This window comes from Antechinus flavipes, chromosome 5 (genome assembly GCF_016432865.1).
Source record: "Antechinus flavipes isolate AdamAnt ecotype Samford, QLD, Australia chromosome 5, AdamAnt_v2, whole genome shotgun sequence".
Taxonomy (NCBI): domain Eukaryota; kingdom Metazoa; phylum Chordata; class Mammalia; order Dasyuromorphia; family Dasyuridae; genus Antechinus; species Antechinus flavipes.
This window is the reverse complement of record NC_067402.1, coordinates 97,153,791-97,177,492: the sequence shown is the minus strand read 5'-3', so window position 1 is coordinate 97,177,492 and position 23,702 is coordinate 97,153,791.

Below are 23,702 nucleotides of genomic sequence, written 5' to 3'. Positions count from 1 at the left end.
TACAATTGGAAGGTGATGCAGTAGATCATTAAAGTGCTCTGAACAAATTCTAGCATAACAGAATGCATTAAAAATTTGGAATGAAAAAAAGAATTTGCAGCCCAAGACAACTTAAGTGGATCTGCAGAAAAAGTTTGTTGCACCAGAGTTAAAGTAGATCCTAGTGGAGACATGCCAGCCCAAGTCAGACACTGGAAAACCAATAATAGGCCTTAGGGTTACTGAATCAGTGAAAGCAATAGTGGTTTACAGACCTTTCTGTCCATAGATGTCAAAGACAACATAGGATTTCAGCACAAAAAGTTCTGTCACAGTCCAGAGCCCAGCTCAGAGCAGACTAATAGATCCTCAGTTCCAACCAACTAAGAGCAGAACTTGGGGAGCCACCTAATCAGCAGCTACCTGCAGAGATCTTGGTCCCCAGACAGTAAGAGTGTCAAGGAACTGGTCAGATGGAGATTACAGGGGCCAGTTTGCTAGCACTGAGGCAGGATTCTGTTGAATTGCTCATACACAGATCTGAGTTGCAATACTGGGTACAGTTCTAGGATGAGGAGGTGCACTAGCATACCAGAACTTGAAGCCACAGTGGAGTAAAGGTCCTTCTCTCAGTTCCAAGGTGAAAAAGAATGCTTTATGTTCCTCACAGATCATAGCACAGGCCAGTAGAGTAGTAACACATTACCTGATAGTATTACATTTTGAAAAAACTGAAAACTTTACAGGTCCATAGTAGTATCTCTGAAAATAATTGCACAAGCATTATAATTGTGGAAATATGTATAGAAGATTTACACATGTTTAACACATATTGGATTGCTTGCCATCTAGGGGAGGGAGTCAGGGGAAGAGAGGGAGAAAAAATTTTGGAACACAAGGTTTTGCAAGGGTGAATGTTGAAAACTATCTATGCATATGTTTTGAAAATTAAAGCATTTTTAAAAAGAAAATAATTGTACAAAGTACTTGACAGTATGTTTTTCATCCTGGAAGCAAAAACCTACTTTAAGAAAGAGTTAAAAGTCAAGAAATAGACTGGAAAAATAAGCAAACAGTAGTAAAAATTCTGACCATAGAAAGTTACTAGGGTGACAAAGAAAGTCAAAACACATGCTCAGAAGATAACAAAGTCAAAGCTTCTACCTCCAAAGCCTCTAGAAAAAAATAATATGAATTGATTTCAGACTATGGGGGAGCTCAAAAAAGATTTGGAAAAAGAAATAAGAGAAGTAAGGAAAAATTTGGCAGACAAAAAAGAGTGACACAAGAGAATGAACCTTCCCCCTTTTCCCCCCCGACTCTGCCCCAGCAATATTATAGCAAGAATAACAACAGCAAAACAAACCAACAACTTGATAAAGGAGACACAAACAAATGCTGGAAAAAAACAAAACCTTTAAAAACAGACTAGGCCTAACTGTAAGAGAGGTACAAAAAGCCAGTGAGGAGAAGAATGCACTGAAAAACAGAATTGACCAAATTGAAAGAGAAACACAAAAGTTCACCAAAGGAAAAAAAAATTCTTTAAAAAACAGAATTAGCCAAATGGAAAATGAGGCACAAAAGCTCAAAAAGAAAACAATTCCTTAAAAATTAGATTTGAGCAAGTGAAAGCTAATGACTTTATGAGAAATCAAGTAATAATAAACAAAACTAAAAGAATAGAAAAATAGAAGACAATATGAAACATCCCAGTGGAAAAACAACTGACCTGGGAAATTTATCCAAGAGAGATAAATTATTGGGCTACCTGAAAACTATGTTAGAAAGAGAGGCTAAATATCTTTTTTTAAAAACAACTTATCAAAGAAAGTTTCCCTAATATTTTAGAACCAGAGGGTAAAATAGAATTTGAAAGAATACACCAATCACTTCCTGAAAGAGATCCTAAAATAAAAACTTCCAGGTATGTTATAATCAAATGCCAGAGCTCACAGGTAAAGGAAAAAAGATTTTTTTTTTTTTACTTTTTAATAGTATTTTAGTTTTCCCAAATACATGCAAAATAGTTTTGAACATTCATCTTAGCAAAACCTTTTGTATCATTTTTTCCCCCTTTCCTGCCTCTTCTCTCCTTCCTAAGACAGCAAGCAGTATGATACAGGTTAAACGTGTAATTTTTCTCAACATATTCCCATATTTGTTGTCAAAAGGGAAAAAAAGCACAAGAAGGGGAAAAATCAAGCAAACCAAAACCAAAACCAAGGTGAACATACTATGCTTTGATCCACATTCAGTTTTCATAGTCCTCTTTCTGGATGTGGATGGCACTTTATATCACAAGTCTATTAGAATTACCTTGAATCCCCTCATTGCTGAAAAGAACCAAGTCCATCACAGTTGATCATCACATAATCTTTTTGTTATAATATTCTATTGATTCTGTTTACTTCACTGAACATCAGAACTTTCTGAAATCAGCTTGCTCATTATTTTTTACAGAACAATAATATTCTATTATATTCACATACCATAACTCATTCAGCCATCCTCCAACAGATGGACATCAACTCAGTTTCTAGTTCCTTGCTCCCCCTACAAAAAAGGACTACTACAAACATTTTTGCACATGTGGATAAATTTCCCTTTTTTATGGTCTCTGAGATACAGATCCAGCCTAGACATTGCTGGATCAAAGAATATGCACAGTTGATAGCCCTTTGGTCATAATTCCAAACTGCTCTATAGAATGATTGGATCATTTCCCAACTCCACCAACAATTTATCAGTGTCCCATTTTCCCCAACATTCATCATATCTTTAAGGAGAAAATATTGTAAGCAGCCAGAAAGAAACAATTTAAGAATTATGGAGCCACAATCAAGATAACACAAGATTAACAGCCTCTACTTTAAAGGATCAAAGATTTAGAATATGATATTCTGGAGGATCAAGATACTAGGATTACAATCAAGAATTGCCTATCCAGAAAACCCAAATATCATCTTTCAGGGAAAAAATGGATAGTCAATGAAATAGAGGACTTTAAAGCATTATTGACTCAACCAGAGGTGAATAGGTAATTTGATTTTCAAAAACAAAATTCAAGAGAAGCATAAAAAGATAAAAAGGAAGGAGAAATCATAAAGAACTTAATAAAGTTAAACTATGTTCCAATATGGGAAGATGATACTGGTAAAATAACTTTCTTATTATTATGATAGTCAGGAGTATAAGAGGCCATAGATGTATGTTGATTATAAAAGCCTAATATCTAACAAAATAAAAGTGGTGAGAGGAATGTACTGGGAGAAACAGAAAGGGAGAGGTAGAATGGGATATATTATCTCACATGAAAGAGACAAAAATCTTTTAGAGAGAAGAGGAAGAAAGGAGAGGTAAGAGCAAGTACCCCTACTCTTATAAGAATTGGATCAAAGAAGGAATAACATACATATTCAATTGAGTACTGAAATTTATCTTGCCTTGTAGGAAAACAGCAGAGATAAAGGATAAAAGAAGGTGGGAGTGATAGAAAAAAGGAATATTGGGAGAGCAACTGGTCAGAAACAAAACACTTTTGAGGACAGATAGGGTGAAAGGAGAGAGAAAATAGAAAAAATGGGGAAAATACAATTAACGAAGAATTATGGTAAAAAATTGAAGGAGCTCTCTCTGATGAAGCCCTTATTTCTCAAAATTATAGAAAAATGGAGTTGAATTTATAAGAATAGGATCAATTCCCCAATTGATAAATAATGTAAGAATATCAGTTTTCAGATGAAGGGTTTGGGACTGTTTGTGGCCATAGGAACGTATGCTCTAATTTATTGTTATTTGGAGAAATGCAAATTAGAAGAACTATTAGGAAATACTCCTTGCCTTTTAGATTTGCTAGTGGGACAGAAAGAGAAAATGACAAATGGTGGACTAGATGTGAAAAAAAGAAACAATGCATTGTTGAAGGAATTGTGAACTGATTCAACCAATTTGGAATTATGACCAAAGGACTATAAATTCATGCATACATCCCAATGTATGTAGCAATGTCATGCTGGGTCTGTGTTGGAATCCTTGCTAACTGCTAACTAATTAGAGTTGATCTAATCTTACAAGAAGATGTTTTGGCCAGAACCTGAAACTAGGTACTAAGTAGAACTAATCAATACAAGGCTTGTGTTCACACCTTTACTCATTGGAGTTCAATGAGTTCATACCTCCCTTGAAGCTCTTTGGGCCAAAGAGCACTATGGGAGAAAACCCCATAATCCCTCTCTCTGGAAGGAGCATAAATAGGCCAATGGGCCAGTCGAAGGAGTTCTTCAGAGGAAGACGCTACAAGTCGAGATTTCACCGGAATGACATGAAGACTGGAGCTGGCTGGAGGCTGAAGAAAGCAGAGGCAGAGGCTGAAGGACCAGACCTTTGGATTTAAAGACATTTGGAGAGAGCTCTTGGAACCAAGCAGAGAGATAGACCTCTAAGCTAACCGGGCTATATTGGAGATAATAAAAGATCTGAACTTTTATCACCTGGCTGCGTTTTGAGAAGAAAAAGCTCACCACACAGGTGGAGGCAAATTGCTTCCTCTGTGCAGATCTTCAATGGACCTGCTCCATGGTTTTGACTTGTCCACTGAGTTTTCCACATTGTTCTCCAAACTTTCAAAGTCAAATGTTACTGCGTACTGTGCAAATGACAAATATTCCACCAGAACATCAAGACCTTTGTTTTCTTCATTCAAAAACTCTCTGACCCATCCAATATGATTTGTTCTTAAAGAAATTTCCAGTTCTCTTAGCACTTGTGTAGATTCTTGCACTCGTCTCCTGAATTTAATTAACTCCATTCTCATCTGATTCGTCCTCCTTTTCACCTAGTAAAGTTGGCATTTCTTCCTCCTGTACTTTCCTTTTCATCATTCTATCACTTAAATAACTTCTTATAGCCAATTGTATTACATTATATGTATTAATTATTGAGTTAGGCCCATTTTTATCATAGAATTGACAAAGATCCTCTCCAACCAATTTCCATTCATTTAGATCTAATTCCTTATCAAGAGAGAAACAAGGACATATGTCCTTTACAGTTTGTAAAAGTTCAGTGATTTGCTGTAAACTTATAATTAAACCTTGGCTTTCCATAACTTTGACAATGCTCTCTAAACATTTTCCTTGAACAGAAACAGGCTGTTTTCTAAATATCTGTCCCATCTTAGCTGAAATTCTACTTTAACTCTTTTAACAAAATTTCTTTGTTGTACTCACTCTAATTTCTGGGTTGAAGAGTCTTTTCCACTGGATCAGGATCAGAGGCTTTTCCACTTGAATCAGGATCGGAGCTTTTCCATTGAAATCCACTGAGGGGGTCTGTTAGTCCCTGTTCGGGCGCCAAAGTGTTGTGATCTTTTTCTTCTCAAAAAGCAGCCAGGTGATAAAAGTTCAGATCTTTTATTATCTCCAATATAGCCCGGTTAGCTTAGAGGTCTATCTCTCTGCTTGGTTCCAAGAGCTCTCTCCAAATGTCTTTAAATCCAAAGGTCTGGTCCTTCAGCCTCTGCCTCTGCTTTCTTCAGCCTCCAGCCAGCTCCAGTCTTCATGTCATTCCGGTGAAATCTCGACTTGTAGCGTCTTCCTCTGAAGAACTCCTTCGACTGGCCCATTGGCCTATTTATGCTCCTTCCAGAGAGAGGGATTATGGGTTTTCTCCCATAGTGCTCTTTGGCCCAAAGAGCTTCAAGGGAGGTATGAACTCATTGAACTCCAATGAGTAAAGGTGTGAACACAAGCCTTGTATTGATTAGTTCTACTTAGTACCTAGTTTCAGGTTCTGGCCAAAACATCTTCTTGTAAGATTAGATCAACTCTAATTAGTTAGCAGTTAGTAAGGATTCCAACAGGTCTGTATCCCAAATGAGATAAAAAACAAAAAGGAAAAGGATTTGTATGTACAAGAAATATTTCTAGTGGTTCTATTTTGCAGGCAGAGAATTGAAAATTGAGATGACCATCAGTTGGGAAATGGCTGAACAAATGTGGTGTCATTGTAATGGAATACTGTTGCACAATAGGAAAAAGAGGATCAGGATATTCTCATGTGAATTCAGAAACTTAGAAGAGCTGATGCAAAGTGAAATGTGCTGTTTACAAAATAACAGCAGTATTGCGAGAGAATCAGTTGTGAATGACTTATCTATTCTCATCAGTGCAGTGATCCAGACAACTCTGAAGGACTTATAACAAAAGCCCTATCTGTTCCCAGAGAAAGAACTGATGGAGTCTGAATGTAGATTAAAGTATACTTTTTTGTTTTGTTTTGTTTTGTTTTTTTAAACTTTTTTTGGAGAGTATCTTTTAGTCTGTTTTCTTTTACAACAGAACTGTTATGGAAATGCTGTGCATGATTATACATATATATCAAGTTGCTTGTTTTCTTGATCCAGAGTGGAGATATAAAAGGAGAAAAGGAGAGAATTTGGAACTGAGAGTTTTAAAGGCAAAAGTTGAAAATTGTTTTTATATATGTAACTGGAAAGAAAGAAAATACTAAAAAGAGTCTTTAAAAAATACCTTTCAACATGGATAATTACTATATAAGGGCTATCAGATTTATCCATCAAGGTCCTAACTCTATCTGAACAAAATGGAGAGTATTTGCCAGGCATAATTGTTCACATAGATGTTTTTCTACATTTCAGGTAGAAAGGGAAGAGAAATAGAAATCAAAATAATAAAGAAGAATTGGAAGACACATTACTTCTGGTTGATTGCTTTTTCAAAAAATGTTATATTCTAATTTTTTCCAATTATGCAAAAAAATAAGTTTTAACATTCTTTTTTAAATGTTGAGATTCAATTTTTCTCTGTCCATCCCTCCTTTGCCCCTTCATTGAGAAGGGAAAAAATTTTATATAGATTAGACATATACATTATGTGAAACATATTTCTGTATTAACCATGTTAAAACAAAGAGACAAAAAAGAAAACTAAGTTTAAAATATTCTTTAATCTGCATTTAGGCTCTACTATTTTTTTCCTAAAATATGTAGGAATTTTCTTTACAAATACTTCAGATTATCTTCACCATTGATCATTGTATGATATTGCTATTATTGACCACAATATTCTCCTACTTCTTCTTATTTAAATTTGCATCAGCCCAAATAAGTTTTCTCAGGTGTTTCTGGAAGCAACCTACTCCTTATTTGTTGATATGATAATTCTAAAATTTAGCTATGATATTGCTTGAAGTTTTCATTTTGGGTTTTCTTTCAGGAGGTGTTTGGTGAATTCTTTCGATGGTGATTTTTACCATCTGGTTCTAGGACATTAGAGCACTTTTCCTTGATGATTTCCTGAAAGACTATATCTAAGCTCATTTTTTTTTCATCATGACTTTCAGGAAGTCCAATAATTCTTAGATCATCTCTTCTAAATCTATTTTCCAGGTTAGTTGTTTTTCCAGTGAGCTATTTTACACTTTCTTCTATGTTTTCATTTTTGGGGGATTTTGTTTGACTGATTCTTGATGTCTCATTGAGTCTTTCACTTTCATTTGTTTAATTCTAATTTTTAGTGAATTTTTTTCAATTAGCTTTTTATTTCCTTTTACATTTTGGCCAATTGAATTTTTAAATGATTTGTTTTATTCATTGGATTTTTTTTTTCCATTTCATAAATTCTGTTTTTCATTGACTTGGTTTCTTTTTCAAATTTATTTTGTAAGGAGTTAAATGCTTTTTCCATTTCATCAAATCTATTTTATAAGGAGTTTTCTTCAGATAATTTCTATGTTTCCTTTTTCAAACTCTCCTTCAAAGTGCAAAATCCTCATTTCTTTTCTCCTTTTATCTTCTAAATGTCTTTAGAGATCCTTTTTGAATTCTTCCAAGAGAGCCTTGTGAAAAGGGGACCAAGTCATATCACACTTTGAGGCTTCATTTGGAAATGGTTTACCTTTAATGTCCTCAGAGTTTGAGGTCTGTTCTTCTCTTTCTCCATAAAACCTATCTATGGTCAAAATTCTTTGTGCTTTTATTGTTTTTTTTTTTTTTTTTTTTTTTTTTTTTTTTTTTTTAAAGACTGAGATCTGCTCTTAAGGCAAAGAAGGGATTGTCCCAAGCTTCCTCTACAGGTGACAATGGATTTTTGCTGCTCTGGCCAGTTTTGTTGACTTTCTTCCTGTGATTGGTGGATGTTGCCAACGCCTTTTTTCTGGGGTACAGAGGCTTATGATTTGCCTTTTGTATTTGTGTTGGATGTCTCACAGCTAATCTACCAATTCATTGGCTTCTGAATCAAGAGAATAGCCAAATCTGCTCTATTTTGGCTAAGAGATTTCCCAATGTGCAGAGACCATATCACCCTGGGTCTCTGCCCTGTGCCTGCACTCAGCCATGTACCCCATGCCTGAAGTTCTTTTCTGAAGTTCTTCCAATATATCTTCTGCTGGAAATATATTACACTCCAAATATTTGTGGGTTTTGTTTTCCAAAACCAGTTCAGAGGCTCCATCTGGTGTTGTTCTGAGGGACTCTAGAAAGAGCTCAGATAAAGATCTGTCTGCTCTCCACCATCTTCCTCCTCACTTCTTATAGAACAAAAATATTCCATCACAATTACATATCATGAATTGTTTAGCTATTTTTCCCAGGTGCCCAGCTATTTTTTTGGGCATATTCTTGATTTCTAATTTTTGCCACCACAAAAAGATCTGCTATAAATACTTTTATACATATAGGTCCATTTTCCTTTCTTTTGAAAAAAAAATTGTATTTGTGATGGAAATTTAGTAGTGGTAACACGAGATCAAAGGGTATGCATGGTTTTATAGTCTTTTGGGCATAGTTTTAAATTGCACTCCAGAGGATTCACATCAGTTCATAGTCTTACAATAGTGCATTATTGTCCCAATTTTTCCATATTCCCTCCAATATTTATTATTTCCCTTTTCTATTTCATTAGCCAATTTGATAGATATGAGGTAGTACCTCAGAGGTTTTTAATTTGCATTTTTCTAATCAATGGTGATTTAGAGCATATCTTCATATAATTGATTCCTTTGATTTATTTTTTTGAAAACAACTTGTTCATAATCTTTTACCATTTATCAATTGAAAAATTACTTATATTCTTAAGCATTTTGGCTTTGTTCTCTATATATTTGAGAAATTAGGTTGTTAGAGAAATTTGTAAAAAAAATTTTTTCTCAGTCTTCTGTTTTCCTTCTTGTTTACTTGATTATTATATCATTACTTTTGTTTAAATAGTGTACTAATTTTGATTTTATTTTGGTATATCATGTGAGATATTGGTCTCTATTTAGTTTCTGCCAAGTTGCTTTCTAGTTCTTGAAACAGTTTTTGATAGAGTGAGTTCTTATCTCAAAATTTTGGGTCTTTGGTTTAATACTAAATTACTATTTACTACTGTGGAATGTGTACTTAGTTTGTTCTACTAGTCTACCATTCTATTTATAAGTCAATAAAAAATTATTTTGATGATTACCACTTCATAATACATTTTGAGATTCTTCCTTCATTTCTTTTATCATTGATGCCCTGGATGTTTTTGACTTTTCTTCTCCCAGATGCATTTTGTAGTTAGCTCTTTAAAATATACTTTTCATTTTTTGATTAATATGACACTGAATAAGTAAATTAATTTAGCTACAATTATCAGTTTTATTATATTGACTTGGCTTACCCATTAGCAGTTGATATTTTTCCAAGTTTTTAGATCTAATCTTATTTGTATAGAAAATATTTTGTAATTATGTTCATATAGGTTCAAGATTTGCCTTGTCCGGTAGACTCCCAAGTATTTTATATTTTCTACAATTATTTTAAATGAAACTTCTCTTTCTATTTTTTTTTTTTTTTTTTGCTGCTAAACTTAGGTGTTAATATATAGAAATGTTTTCTATGTATTTCCATTAAAGTTCAGTTTTTTTGTTGTTGATTCCTTGCTTTTTGTTTTCTTTCTCACTTTTGTTTCCATTTTGATCTTATTTTTCTTGTGCAGTGTGATAGTTTTGGAAATATGTATAGAATAATTGCATATCGGATTACTTGTTTAAGGGGGAAAGGCGGGAGAAAACATTTGGAATGCAAGGTTTTGCAAGGATGAATATTAAAAACTATGCATATATTTTGAAAATAAAAAGCTAAAAAAGAGGAAAAAAGAGTGTATATATATATATATATATATATATATATATATATATATATATAATTATATAATTAGAGTGTTTCTAGCTTATTTATTTTTATTCTATTACAGATAATCCTTGCTAATGGTTTTAGGTAGAAACAACTTATTATTTTAAGGAAAGTTTCATTTATTCCTGTGCTTTCTAGTATTTTTAATAGGAATAAGTGCTATTTTTTCAAAGCTTTTAAAATATCTATTGATAATAATTGGTTTTATTATTACTATGGTTAATTATACTAATATATTTTCTGATATTGAACCAACCCTGCTGTCCTGATATAAATCCCAGTGGCGTTAATGTTTTGTCCTTGTGGTATATTGTTGTAATTTCCTTGCTGATATTTTATTAAAATTTTTTTTTTGCATTATATTCATTAGTCTTGAATTGGTCTCTGGTTTTCCTTCTCTGTTTTGTTCTTTCTAGTTTAAATATCAGCACATTATTTGTGTCATAAAAGGAATTTGATAGCACTCCTTTTTTGCCTATTTTTCCCAAATAGTTTATATAGTATTAGATTTAATTGTTCTTTAAATATTTGGCAGAATTTACTTGGGACTTCATTATGTCCAAATGATTTTTTTCCTTTGGAAATTAATTTATGGCTTGATTAATTTCTTTTTCCAGTATTTGGAATTTACATATGCTTTTATTAATTGAATAGGCTGTTTACCTCAGTCATATGAGATTTGGGAAAGAACTTAATATAAAAAGGTTGAAATCTTCCATCATATCTTGGGCATTTCCAGTCATCTTATCTATATCTTACCATTGGAATTGGATGGCTCTAGAAGAGTGAGGCTAACATCTTTTCATAGCCCTTTCTTACTTCAATCCAAATCACTTGAAAGTCATTGCATCATCTTCCTGATGTCATGGTTCTATTTAAGAACAGAGGACAAACAAAAACAATTTAGATATTATATTTCTATTCTTTTATTCTGAGAATTTTATAATTTCTTTTGCAATATTCATCCATTTCATTTGGATTGTCTGATTTATTGGCATAGTTGGGCAAAATAATTTCTAATAATTCCTTTAATTTCCTCTTCATTGATGGAAACTTCACCTTTTCATTTTTTTCTTTTTTTTTTTTTTTTAACTGAGGCAGTTGGGATTAAGTGACTTGCCTAGGGTCCTACAGCTAGGAAGTGTTAAGTGTGCTGATTTGAATTCAGCTCCTCCTGATTTCAGGGCTGGTGCTCTAACCACTGCTCCACCTAGCTTGCTCCTATCTTTTTCATTTTTGATCTCAGTAATTTGGTTTTCCTGTTCCTTTTTCTTTTCATTAAGGTAATGAATGACCTATGTATTTTTATTGTTTCTACACCCATAAAAGCATTCTTAGTTTTATTTATTATCCCAATAGTTTTCTTTAATTTTTATTAATCTCTCCTTTGATTTTCAGGATTTTCTATTTGATATTTATTTGGGGATTATAAATTTGTTCTTTTTCTAATTCTTTTTTCTTCAAGTTGAATGTTCAAATCAGTGATATGTTATTTTTCCATTTTATTAATTTTATTTGAAGTTATAAATTTTCCATCAAATGCTACTTTGGATGTATTATCCCATAAATTTTGTTTGTTGTCCTTTGCTTGTCATTCTGTTTAATGAAATTATTGATTTTTTCCTATTTTTACCTTTTACCCATTCATTCATTAGAATAACATTATTTAGTTTATAACTAAATTTTTATCTATGTTTCCATGACTCTTTGTTGAATGTAATGCATTATGATCTGAAAAGAATGCACTTGATATTTCTGCTTTCTGTTTTGTGAGCTTTTTATCCCCAAGTAAATAGTATTTTGTATATGTGCCATATACAATTGCTATGTGCTCTGCTCCTAGGGTGAAGAGGACACTGTTCAAAGCTTCGGATTTTTCATGATATTGTCTTCAGAGTTAATTCTGGAGATCTGTAAATTTCAGTTCTTCTAAAATATAACGATTTAAGGAGTAGTGTAGTCAATGCTCTTCTGTCCTGTGACCTAGTGTGTGAGCTACTACAAGCACTTTTCCACCCTCATATTGTGACCAGGTTCCCTGCTTCTGCTAGTCATCCTGCTTACCCTGAGACTCTAACTAAGAATTATTTAGTCAATGAAACAGAGTCTTGCACCCAGTGCTAGCAAAGGGTTTCCTATAATATCCTTTAGAATCATTTTTCAACTGCCTTGTTATTTGTAGACTGAGAGTTCTAAAAGCCACCAGAATTGATTCAGTCACCCCAAAGCCTGGTACTGTTTTGCTATGGCATAGCTTGCAATGGTATATCCTCCACTGGACTTATTTCAATTTTCTCTCCAGTGAGAGAACTTTTTTCCTAACCTCCAAAGTTGTCTTGGCTGGAAAAGTCACATCATCCTTTTGTTGATCCTGCTGTTTTAGAAATTTTCTGGGCACATTATTTTTGTTTGGTTTGGAGCAGAATTTGGGAGAGCTCAGGAGAGTTCCAGACCTTTACTTTACCATCTTGTCTCCATTCCTCCTGCATATCTCTCTCTTTTTTAATTATAGCTTTTTATTTATATGCATGGGTAATTTTATAGCATTGACAATTGCCAAACCTTTTGTTCCATTTCCCCCCTCCTTCCCCCACCCTCTCTCCCAGATGGCAGGTTGACCAATACATGTTAAATATGTTAAAGTATAAATTAAATACAAAATAAGTATACATGTCCAAACAGTTATTTTGCTGTACAAAAAGAATCAAACTCTGAAATAGTGTACAATTAGCCTGTGAAGGAAATAAAAAATGCAGGTGGACAAAAATAGAGGGATTGGGAATTCTATGTAATGGTTCTTAGTCATCTCCCAGAGTTCTTTCGCTGGATGTAACTGGTTCAATTCATTCCTGCTCCATTGGAACTGATTAGTTCATCTCATGTGCATGTCTCCCTTGAGTAGTTTTGTAAGATCATGATCACTATTCTTGCCTTTTTCTTTTAGCTTCACCTGAGGCATAATAGATTCTGCTCCAGCCTTAACCTTTTTTCTGTGTATAAGTATGTTTCTTGTTAACAACATTTTGTAGGATTCCAGTTTTTAATCTACTCTGTCATCTGGGTCTGTTTTATGGGTGTGCTCATTCCATTCATGATCACAATTATAATTACCTGCTGTATTTTTTCCTTTATCCTGCTCTTCTCTCTTGTTTATCTTTCTTTCCTTTCCTCTTGTCATTTCTTAAAAGTCTGTTTTGCTTCTAACTCCTTACCCACCTCAATGTGTTCTCCTTTGTTCTTTATAGAGTAAAATAGATTTCTATACCCAAGTGGAAGTGTGTGGTATTCACAGTTTGAGCTAATTTTGCCGATAGTAAGATTCAAGCATTGTCCACCATCCCACTCCCCTGACTTCCCCTTCGTATTATAATTATTTTGTATGAGATAAATTACTTCATTATGCCTCTCCCTTCCCATTTCCCCAAACACATCCCTTACTTTTACTTTTTTTTTTTTTTTGGGGGGGGGGAGAATCATCCTATAATGTAAAATGGATACCTGTCCCCTCTGTCTATATGTACTCCTTCTAACTGTCAAAATAATCATAAAGTTACATGTATCATTTTCCCAAATAGGAACATAAAAAGTTTAGCCTTATTGATCTCTTATGATTTCTCTTTTCTGTTTATGTTAATTATATCTCTCTTGAGTCTTGCATTTGGAAGTTAAATTTTCTATTCAGAAATTTTCATCAGAAAGACTTAAAAACTCCAGAATATTGTATCTCAAGCCCTCCAAACTTTTAATGTAGAAACTACTAAATTTGGGTTATTCTGTGGCTTCATAATAGCTGAATTGTTTCTTTCTAATTGCTTGCAATGTTTTCTCCTTGACCTAAGAGCTCTGGAACTTGGCTATACTGTTCCTGAAAATTTTCACTTGGGGATCTCTGTTTTGAGATAATCAGTAGATTCTTCCAATTTCTGTTTTACCCTCTGGTTTTAGAATATTAGGGAAGTTTTCCTTGAAAGTTGATGTCTAGGGCTTTTTTTTTTTTCTTTTTGGATAATGGATTTCAACTAGTTCAAATCATTTTAAAATTATCTCTCCTCAATCTATTTTCTTTTTTTTTTTTTTTACCAGCATCGTTAAATTTTCTTTTTTTAATTAAAGCTTTTTATTTTCAAAATATATATATAAATATATATAAAATCTTGCATTTCAAATTTTTTCCTGCCCTCCCTCACTCCCAGTTGACAAGTGATCAGTATATGTTAAATATGTTGCAGCATATTCTTGTGCAGCAAGAAAAATCAAATCAAGTACAAAATGGGCTGCTATAAACATTTTTGCACATGTGGGTCGCTTTCCCTCTTTTATGATCTCTTTAGAATACAAGCCCAATAGAAATACCGCTAGATCAAAGGGTACGCACAGTCTCAATCTATTTTCAAGGCCATTTGTTTCTCCTATGAGATATTTCATATTTTCTTTTTTCTTCATTCTTTAGTTCTTGTTTCATTGTTTCTTAATGTCTCTTAGAACTATTAGCTTCTACTTTTCCAATTACAATTTTCAAGGAATTATTTTTTGGATAGAACTTTTGTACTTCTTTTTTTCCATTTCTGCTTTTTAGTTAGTTTTTCTCTTCTATGAGTTTTTGTGCTTCTTTTATCATTTGACTAATTCTGTTTTTAGTATGTTATTTTCTTTTTCTTTCTTTTTTATATTCAAAACACATGTGTAGACAATTTTTAACATTCACCCTTGCAAAATTTTGTGTTACAATTTTTTTCCCTCCTTTCTCCCCACCCTTCCTCTAGACAGCAAATAATACAATATATGTTAAACATGTGCAATTCTTTCTACACATATTTCCAAAAATATCATGCTGCACAAAAAAAAATCAGATCAAAAAGGAAAAAATGAGAAAGAAAAAAGTGCAAGCAAACTACAACACAAAAATGAAAATACTATGTTGTGATCCATTCAGACCCCACAGTAGAATGTAAATGTAGAATCTCTCTCCATTATAATTCCATTAGAACTGGCCTGAATCAGCTTACTATTTAAAAGAGCCGTATCTAATAGAACTTATCATTGAATAATCTTGCTGTTTTTGCGTATAATGTTCTCCTGGTTCTACTCACTTCATTCAGCATTAGTTCATGTAAGTTTTTCCAGGCTTTTTTGAAATCAGCCTGCTCATCATTTCTTATGGAACAATAATATACGATATAATTCATATATCATAACTTATTCAGCCATTCTGTAACTGATGGACATCCACTCAGTTTCTAGTTCCTTGCCACTACAAAAATGGCTGCTACAAACATTTTTGCACATGTGAGTCCTTTTCCCTTTTTTATTATCTCCTTGAGATATAATCCCAGTAGAGACATTCCTAAATCAAAGAGGGGCAGTCTCAGCCCCACCTGAGGAGCAGGTAATTGACTCTCCTTCATCAACTCCACCCTCCGGGATGGAGGGAGGAGGGGTAGTGGGGGGGGCAGTGACAGCACTAGCACCTCCCCCCCAGCATCCAGCACCTCCCCCCCAGCATCCAGCACCTCCCCCCCAGCATCCAGCACCTCCCCCCCAGCATCCAGCACCTCCCCCCCAGCATCCAGCTGCTCCTATGAGTAGATTGCAAAAGGGACTAATTAAGGCCAGAGAAGAAGGGAAAAATGTATCAGAATTTCAACACCACATTTTTCCTGTAATTCAACAGTTTAATTCTTCAGGTCAAGAAAGTAGAAGATACTCACCTTTTGATATAGAAATCCTCAAAGACCTGAAAAAAGCTTGCACTCTTTATGGGGCTACATCAGCTTATGTTAAGATGCTATTACAAAATTTGTCTTTTGAAATCTTGACCCCTAATGACTGGAAATCGATAGCAAGAATATGCCTAGAACCTGGACAGAACTACTTGTGGCTTTCTGAATATAGTGAGCTCTGTAGGATACAAGCCCAACAAAATAGTCAAAGTGGAGTTCATACTGCAATCACCTGTGACCTACTAACAGGTACAGGTCCTTATGCAGATGTCACAGCACAAATTAGTTATTCTGTAGCAGCATATCAGCAAATTGCTGATAATGCTATCAAAGCGTCTGCTTCTCTTCACAATAAAGACGACAAAGGGGGGGCCTTCACAAAAATAACACAAGGGCCAAATGAACCCTTCGCTGACTTTGTGGGATGCTTGCAGACAGCTATCATAAGAACAAATGGAGAAAATGCAATAACAGACATCTTGATAAGGCAACTTGCTAAGGAAAATGCTAATGAGGTTTGCAGAAGAATTATACTAGGACTGCGCAAGGATGCTCCTTTAGAGGAGCTTATAAGACGCTGTGCCACAGTGGGCACAGGTGCCTTTTATAGCCAGGCTATGATGCAGACTTCCCAAAATCCAAACATGAGAAGACAGAGTCCCTCTTGGCAAGGGACTTCCAGAGAGACTCATAGATGCTTTCAGTGTGGAAAAGTAGGACATCTGAAAGCTCAATGTTGGTATAGAGATAGAATGGGAAAACAAGGTGGGAGAACAAGACCCCAAACCCCATGTCCAAAATGCAACAGAGGCTTCCATTGGGCCTCAGAATGCAGACAGATTCAGGGAAACAGGATGAGGGGCCCAGCCCCAGGGCCCAAGGCAAAAAACACTTGGGGTATGATGGCAGCCAATGGTGCACCCAGAGAGTGCCCAGAAGTCCAGTACCCAGACATGACCAATCAGCCAGAAAGCCATATGATGGGAGAAGGGGATTACAGTTTGATAATCCTTTGGGCATAGTTCCAAATTGCTCTCCAGAATGCTCGAATCAGTTCACAACTCCACCCACAATGTATTAATGTTTCAGTTTTCCCAAATCCTTTCCAACATTCATCATTATCTTTTTCTGTCATTTTAGCTAATCTGAGAGGTGTATGGTAGTACCTCAGAGGTATCTTAATTTGCATTTCTCTGCAATTTTTCTCTGGAGCCAAAGCCTTCAGAATCAATTAAGTGAGGCAAAACCAAGATAGAATAATTATTTAGAGCAATTTTTCATATGACTATAAATGGTTTTAATTTCATCTGAAAATTGTTCATATCTTTTGAACATTAATGTGTTATTTTCTGCAATACTTTTTGTGTCTTTACCAAGGTGCTGAATTTTTTTTTTTTTTTTTTTTTACAATTCATTGCATCATTGCAGCATTCTCATTTTTTCCCCATTTTTTACTCTGTGTGTCTTATTTGATTTTTAAAATCCTTTATGAATTTTTCCAAGAAATCTTTTCCTGGAAGAAATGTGATCAATTCACAATTTTCTTTGAAGATTTACATTTAGTTCTTTTGACTTCATTGTATTTTTTCTGAGTTTGTGCCTTGATTTTCCCTGTCACTACAAGTAATTTTCTTTGGTCAAATTATTTTTTGTTGTATACTCATTTTTCTAGTAATTTTTTTTTTTACTTCTTAATTTTATATTAAACTTGGGCTTTACTCTTAAGGTTGAAGGAACATTGTCCTAAGCTTTAGGATTCTCTGGCTGCTTTTTCAAAGCTAACTTGGGAGGGTACTTGATTGTTCTAACATGCTCTGATCTAAGAAAAAGGTGTGGTTACTGCTCTCCTGATCTATGCTGTAGTCTATGAGAAAACACAAGCATTTTTTTTTTTTCTTCCCTAAAACTGTGACCTGATTATGTATGCCTCATTGTCTACAAATGCAAATGAGCTAGGGCTCCTCTTAGCTCTGGTACTGTAACTTAGAATTGCTTGTGGGAAATTTCAGAGTCCTAAACCCCATCCCAGAAAAGGGTTTTCTGCAAACTACCATTGATCAGCTTTTTGATCTCCTAACAGTCTGCGAGTTGAGAGCTTTGGAAGCTGCTGCTCCTACTAATGAACTACTCCCAAACCTTGCTGCTAGAACCTGACTTGACCTGTGTTGATTGCTCTGTACTAAGTCACCTACCACCCTGCTGAGACAGACCTTTTCTGCCAATCTCCTAAGCTCTCCTGGGAAAGACAATTGTTTCAACCTGACCCTTTCTTGTTTCTGCCACTGCAGTATTCAGTTTAAAAGGTTATTTTAAAATTGTTTGGAAGAGAATTTGGGAGAACTCAGGTGAGTCTCTGACTTTACTGTTCTATCTTGGTTTTGCCTCACTTAATTGATTCTAAAGGCTTTGGTTCCAGAGATATAAACATTTGTACTAATTCATTCAGATACGGGGCTCCTCCATCATTCAGATACTAACCAAGAGCCAAGACAGACTAGTCCATAAAGTCTAACTTTAGAAGAGACCTCTATGATTTCTTCTATGGTTGTAGTAGTACCGGGGGCTTCAATTACAAATAGGCAGGCTAGTAGTGGTCATGTGTATGTAAAGGTAACTTTAAGGTCAGTGAAGAAAGAACCTGCGTATAGAAGAGTGAGGGAAGCTAGCCGGTTCATTTGTATAATAAATCTGAAAAGGTACAATTTTTTAATTCTTTACACTGTTTTATAAAAGGATTTTGTTACATAATTCAAATCCAGGTTATTAAACATTCTGTCCTAGGTGCTTCATTTTTTAAAATATTGTTTTGTTAGAGGTAATGAAGAGGAATGAGGATGATGTTTTCTAACAAACACACGTCAATACAGTTCAACTTTGCATCCATGAATCACTGGCAGATAATTTGGGCTACTGAAATGTGAAGTGGATCATTTTATTTTATAAACCCTTTTTGAAACCTTTTTGCCTCATTAGAAATATTTTTGTAAGTCTGCTTTGCATCTGCTACTCTGTCTGGTTTCAGTTCTAAGAAATAAGATGCCCTATCCAGATTAAGCTCATCCCTTTTAAATTTGCCCCTATATTGCTACTCAAATCTTAATTGAGTCTATCCTCTTTAGCCTTCTCTCTCTGTTTGGAGAACTGGAAGGGTGAAGTGCCAAATTTTTTACAATGAGTTCCTTTATAAAGGGCAAAAGGTGAACTCTCAAATCATTCCCATCTATTGCCCTACCTGGTTTCACCTTCATAAAATAATGTGCTTATGAGCAAGTTACCCCATCCTGTCCCTCCTCTTTTCAGCTTTCCTCCATTTTATCTTCCCCTTTAGACTGTAACTTCCTCAAGAATAGGGATTATGTTCTGTTTTATTAATTGTATCTCTTTGCTTAGTACTTAACAAATGGTAATCTAACCCAATAGGTTAGATTAGATTATTTCCAGACTAAAACCAAATGAGATTCCAGAAGAATCTTCTCCTTTTTTTTAATTATAGCTTTTTATTTACAAGATATATGCATAGGTAATTTTTCAGCATTGACAATTGCAAATCCTTTTGTTCCAACTTTTTCCCTCCTTCCCCCCACCCCTTCCCACAGATGGCAGGTTGACCAATACATGTTAAATATGTTAAAGTGTGCATTAAATACAATATATGTATACATGTCCAAACAGTTATTTTGCTATATAAAAAGAGTCAGACTTGTGTACAATTAGGCTATAAAGGAAATCAAAAATGCAAGTGGACAAAAATAGAGGGATTGGGAATTCTATGTAGTGGTTAATAGTCATCTCCCAGAGTTCTTTTCACTGGGTGTAGCTGGTTCAGGTCATTACTGCTCTATTGGAACTGATTTGGTTCATCTCATTATTGAAGAGGGCCACGCCCATCAGAATTGATCATCATATAGTATTGTTGTTGAAGTATATAATGATCTCCTGGCCCTGCTGGTTTCACTCAGCATTAGTTCATGTAGGTCTCTCCAGGCCTTTCTGAAATCATCCTGGTGGTCATCTCTTACAGAACAATAATATTCCATAACATTCACAGACCATAACTTATTCAGCCATTCTCCAGTCACTGGGCATCCATTCACTTTCCAGTTTCTGGCCACTACAAAGAAGGCTGCCACAAACATTCTTGCATATACAGGCCCCTTTCCCCAGAAGAAATTTCTTAATCCATTTCAGTAACAAAAACCTGGGACTACTCATGAATTCAGATAATATGCCACTTATGTACCTTAAAATTTTTAAGACTACCATCAACAACATGAACAACAGAGGGATCTTGAAGGCAATTTAGTGTAATCCCTTCATTTTATGGATGTCAGACCTTGAGAAGTAAAGAGACTTACCCAAAGTTACAGCTGCTTAACATGTTAGGAATGAGGTATGAACTTCACCATGTTAAATAGACAGCCTACTTCAACAGACAGTGCTGCTTCAACCTGAATACAAAAGACTTTTAAACACGATACAAAGTATCTAAATTTGTACAGACCAGAAACAAAGAAATGCTTTGTAGTATAGAATATTCATATTCACATTCTTTTCATAAATTTTTCTTGCATCAGTAAAAACAAAAAACCCAAAACAAACCACACAAAAAGAATTTATCTTTTCATGTTCAAGGTTTTTTCAATTGATTGGCTCTCTCCCTTAACATCTTCTCCTTTCTTTGGAACCTAGTAGGAACTTACTATGCTAGAATTTCTATCTCCCTTGCAATCTTGCTGATTGGTTCCTTCTGTAACATCAGAGAGGGAATCAGTTGCCATTACCTGAGATTCCACCTATACATATAAAATATTTGATCATATTACAAATTATTGAAGATTCTTTTTCCATGTATTAATCCAGATTTATGCACACTGAATTGGGAGAGTGATGAGATCTCTGCATAAACTGGATATTAAGTCTTCAGGGAACTTCTAAAACGATGGTAATCCCTGCTTCATTCTCCAGTATTTGTTAAAGATGATATTATTTAAGTCCTAGATTCCATTGCTGAGTGAAAAATGAATGCCTCCAAGAAATCTGATCCAACTATCTCCTTGTCTTATGGCTGATCATGATGCTAATATACCTTTGCTCCCCATTTTCCTTCCTCCTTTCTTCTTTCTCTAATTTCCCAAATTATTTGCTTTTCCTTTTGTATTGTAAAATGTGGTCATAATAAAGGACCGTTAGGAAAAAAAAAAAAAAAAAAAACAAAAAACAAAACTTTGTTAGCTAGTTGTTTTCTTCCCTAGAATTCTCTAAAGATATACTTCCTTCTCCCACCCCTTCTCCTACAAGCAAACAGCTGCATTATTGCTTAGTGTTCCCATTGTCTGGTGTTGAGGGTTTGGAAGCTTTATTCCCTGCACTGCTTATGTCTCTGTCCCTATTTGCTACTTCTAGAATATATTATGCTTGTATTCTTCAAAAATAAACTTTTGCCAGTTATTTCCCTATAAATTTCCTAATAATAATTAAAAGGAAATTGCTTCTGAAAACAAGGATACCAGAATTATGTTTAGTACAAACTACATTGAAGTAAAGCTTAGTTGGAAGAAGACATTTATCAGTCTAAAACATCTTATATAGACAATTTGAAACAACAATTTGCCAAAAAAAGAATGATGTGCCTTATAAAGTGAATGATGATGTGCCAGGAACAAACTTTAAAAATCAATATGCTATCTAAAATTAGTCAGGGTAAATCCAGTAACAAAATACTGTAATCAATTTTTTTTTTTTTTTTTTTTGAGATGGGATAGGAAAGAAAAACAGAAACACTTGGGACCAAATTGTTATCTGCTTCTGATTTGTCAAAAAGAAAAAAAATAATAAAATTTCTTGTCTAAAGAGCCATCATTTCTTCTTGACTGAAATAGACTAGTTAATTTAACTCTGAAAAGGGAAAAACTGCACAAAACATTCGAAGATATAAAGTACATCTATACAATAAAAATCAGTGATTTCTTTGGTGTAGAAGACACTAGCTTGAGAATTCCTTTCAGTGATAAAGAGTACAATCTATGTAAAATGTATGGTCTTAGAAGATCAAATAAGATAACCTTTAGACATAATTGTGTTTTGCTATCAAGAATTATTAACATACATTTGTTAGCCAGTCTGGATTACTAGGGCCCATTTTAAAGGTGCTATCAAAGCCTGGGCTGTGGGACTACTGGAGAGGGTGACATATTTGGTTTATGCTCTGTTACTGTGGAACAGGTTATAACCATATTGTGATGGGTTTGAATATGATTATTATTGTTATTGTTGTTCAGTAGTTTGAGGACATGACTCAAACTATTGAACAATAACAATAACAACAACAAATAGGAATTAAATGATCTTCCTAGTGTCACAGAACTAGTAAGTGTCTTAGGCTGAATTTGAAATCATACCTCCCTGATTCCAGGTCCAGTGCTATGGACCATCTCATTGTGCGCCTCCTCTCCCCCCCCCCCCCCTTAGAATATGATTATATGATTAAGCAATTGGGTCCATATACATTTGGGGAATACAAAGGTTAAAGACAATTCATTGGTCTTAAGCCTTTATCCTTCATCTATCCACTTGTGACTCATTCATGATTTTTTTTAAAAAAAAAGCAATCATCAGCAAATCTCTTTCAATAAATCCTCTCATTTGAAACTTACGGCATCCCTTTTAACATAGGTCCTGGCATATAGCATATGCTTAATAAATGCTAACTGACTGTTATGTCTTATTTTCCTTTATTTTACAAATGAGGAAAGTGAGACTCATGTATTGCCCTTGTTGGCATATCTCTTGAACATCACAGGGGACATTTGAACTTGGGTTCTCCTGATGATTCCAGCTCCAGAATTTCATATGCAATTCTATACTGCTTTGGCTTCTTTGGACATAGGCTAAGGGAATAGGAAATCCCTACATTATACATATTAATATTAAGAAATGTAGACAGAATCAGTGGGAGGAAAAGAGAAGTAACATAATTAAGAGCTTTGCTATTAAAAATATATGTATGCTGGAAGGAAAGAGATGAATATGTAATACACATATATCTACATATATGGAAGGGGGAGCCCACTAACTCCAAAAAGAGTATGTTCCATTTTGGAATAACTAATTTTGGAAAAAAAATTTTCTTTATATCAAGTCTAAATTTACTTTTCTGTGACCCTCAATTACTTTAAGACAGTTATCATATTCCTCCTAATTCTTCTCTTCCACATACTTATTAAATGTCACCAGTTCCCTTAAGTAAATAGTTTGTCATGTCATGATTTTGAGGCTTCTTAAATTATTGATTGCCCTTCTTTCAATACTCTCCAGATGAGTCCTGTCATCTTTTTGTTTATGTTTATATTCTTAGTCATCAGGACAGTGAATCTAGCCATTATAACACAGAGCTTCTTTCTTTCCTGGGTATAAATGTAAAAACAAAGTAAAAATAAAAAAGAATTTAGCAAAATCATCTATCATATCACTATGTCCAATATCATATGCAATTGCTATATTCATAAACTTGCATATCTTCAGTGAAAGAAAGAAGATACTTTTTTCCCAATGTTTTCTAAAGCCAAGTTTAGTCATCATGGATATACAGTTTTAATTCTTTTTTTTTTTTTTTCACAATGTTGGAGTCATTCAGATTATTTTTTTCCTTGTTGTGATTACCTGAAGCTCTGAGACAGTTTTATTAATCTTTCCAAGTTTCTCTGAATTTTTCATATTTATCATTTCTTATATTCTAGTAACATATCATTATTTTCATGACTGACAATTTGTTTAGCACTTCCCAAGTGCAGCACATATACCAGGGATGTGATGGTCCTAGT